Source organism: Pollachius pollachius (assembly GCF_949987615.1).
Source record: "Pollachius pollachius genome assembly, chromosome: 7".
Taxonomy (NCBI): domain Eukaryota; kingdom Metazoa; phylum Chordata; class Actinopteri; order Gadiformes; family Gadidae; genus Pollachius; species Pollachius pollachius.
The window spans coordinates 16,664,269-16,666,442 of NC_136940.1; the positions used below are offsets into that span (position 1 = coordinate 16,664,269).

The 2,174-nt window shown below is 39.2% G+C and overlaps 1 long non-coding RNA gene across 1 annotated transcript; it reads left to right on the forward strand.

Moving 5' to 3' along the window:
* The first annotated feature begins 1,217 nt into the window (after positions 1-1,217).
* LOC307077750 lies at positions 1,218-2,174 on the forward strand. The gene is made up of 4 exons (XR_013811956.1): positions 1,218-1,332; positions 1,456-1,618; positions 1,795-1,856; positions 2,138-2,174. It is a non-coding gene; the product is annotated as an uncharacterized lncRNA (long non-coding RNA).

Genomic DNA, 2,174 nt, shown 5'->3' on the forward strand with positions numbered 1-2,174 from the left:
TCAGTGAATGTGTATGATCTTTATTAATCTTTATTATCTGAATGGGAAATGCAATATTTTAGGACCGATTAACCGTTAAACGTGTTTCTAATAACATTTCTAGCGAGAAATATACTTTTTACTTGCATAATCTTTAGTCAGTGATTGTGTCTGATCTTTAGTTTTATAGTTATTAGGATTTGATCGGCTCGCTCGCATGTTTCAACGACGTCAGGTTGCTTTCGCTAAACTAGCAGCTCACGTGCTTCCTGCGTTTGTGTTATTAAACTGTTACTTTATGTAACTTTTAATGATATCATCTTGTTAGAAACACGTATATCTGAGAGCCAACCCAGTCGCCAAAAGCATACGTTGACAGTGTACTTTTCGTGAACACTGGATTACGTCGCATTTCAACATAAAATAGCGTGTTATACACACACACACACACGCACACACACGCACAGAGACACACACACACACACACACACACACACACGCACACGCACACACGCACGCACACACACACACACGCACACGGTCGTGCGCAGGAGCACGCAATCGCGTGACACCGGGTTGAAAGAAAGACGTCAACTCTGGAGTGACCGAAAATTTGCGGTGCTGGTTTGTGTGACGTAAGTTCAACTATGATTGACTGCTATTTAAAAACGGTTGAATGCTTGAAATACTAAGATTATGGAGTTGATAGTGCAAATAATTATATTGCCGTTGTCAAAGATTATTAACAGGTATTAACAGCTAATAACAGATAACAAAAGCGTTGCTTCATAGGCTAATGTAGGCCTACGTCGCCACCTGTCCCTCGGGTAGGCTAGCTAGTTCGTTAGTAATTGAAATTGAACAATGAGAAAGGCTTAGATAAGTACCATACACAGCATCATGTTAGAAGGTAATTTACACAATGTAGTCGGCTGTTTGTAAAAAATAGTTTGTTTTTAGTGATTTACTTTTTCCTCCCTGCAGCTTCAAATAAGCATCATACATCTTAACTATCTCTCTGCCAATGCTAATATTTTATATCTATAATCTTTCTTATCTATCTACTATCTGTGTATCTAATCTGTTTTGTTTATCTGTCTATTCGGTTTGTCTGTGTCTTTGTAAATTAGGTAATCTTTCAATATGCCAGGCAGCACATGTAAAACATGCCCCTCCTGCAAAACCATTCTGCCTTGCGCTAAAAAGGTTTGCAGCCACTGCAAAATGGTCCAGCCTGTAAAGGAACGCCTCAAAATTGCCTTGAGAAAATTTGAGGCTAAGCGGGAAGAGTGGGCGTCTTCCCGCAAGAAGAACCACAACATGGCTGTTGTCAAGCAGGAAATGTTCCTCCTGGTATGTAAACAATTCAGATTAATTATGTTCTACCTCTAACTGTCTGAATCCCTATTGCTTTGAATAGTAGGTCTTTTTTGATTACTACAGGCAAAACATTAACATGCTGTGATTTCCTTACAGCTCGAAAAGCTTCAAGCAGCAGGATATAAACCTGTCCTGCTGCTTGGAAAAGCCACTAAAAAGAGCCATGTGGTCAAGGTGTTCACACCTCGTTGCACCTTGGCCACATTTGCGGAGGAGTCCCTCAAAAAAATGGGCTCCATCCATGAGTACATTTGTCAAGGTATGATTCTTTATTTTTATAAATTCCACACACCCTCTGCTTTGTTTACCAAAATACTAACTGCATCTTGTTATTTGTCCACCACATTCATTTTTATCATGGAACTATTGCTACAATTGTTTTGGTTGCCATTTGCAATTTAATAACCCTTTGCAACACTTTTCAAACTTGCACAGGATGGACCCCTTTTGCAAGTGGGACTGCAGAGGGGCCAGAAGAGGGCAGGGGGACCACTCAGGTGAAGACATACAGGAATATCTATGACAATTAAAGAGGCTAATCCTATATATTGTTATATACTGCATATATACTCCAATATATTATGCTACAAATTACAATATACTAAGTCAGCTGTATAAGTGCTAACCTCTTTTCATGTTTGTTTATGGTTATTTATGTGTATAGATGTGTATAGATCTGTATGGTCTTAATTTCATATTTTTTAAAACTGAATTTACACTTGCACTGTTGAAGTTCCACTGTTGGACTTTGAGTGAGTGTTATCTTATGTCATCTTAGATGGACATGGACATGGGAGAGGTGGAGGACAGGGCCG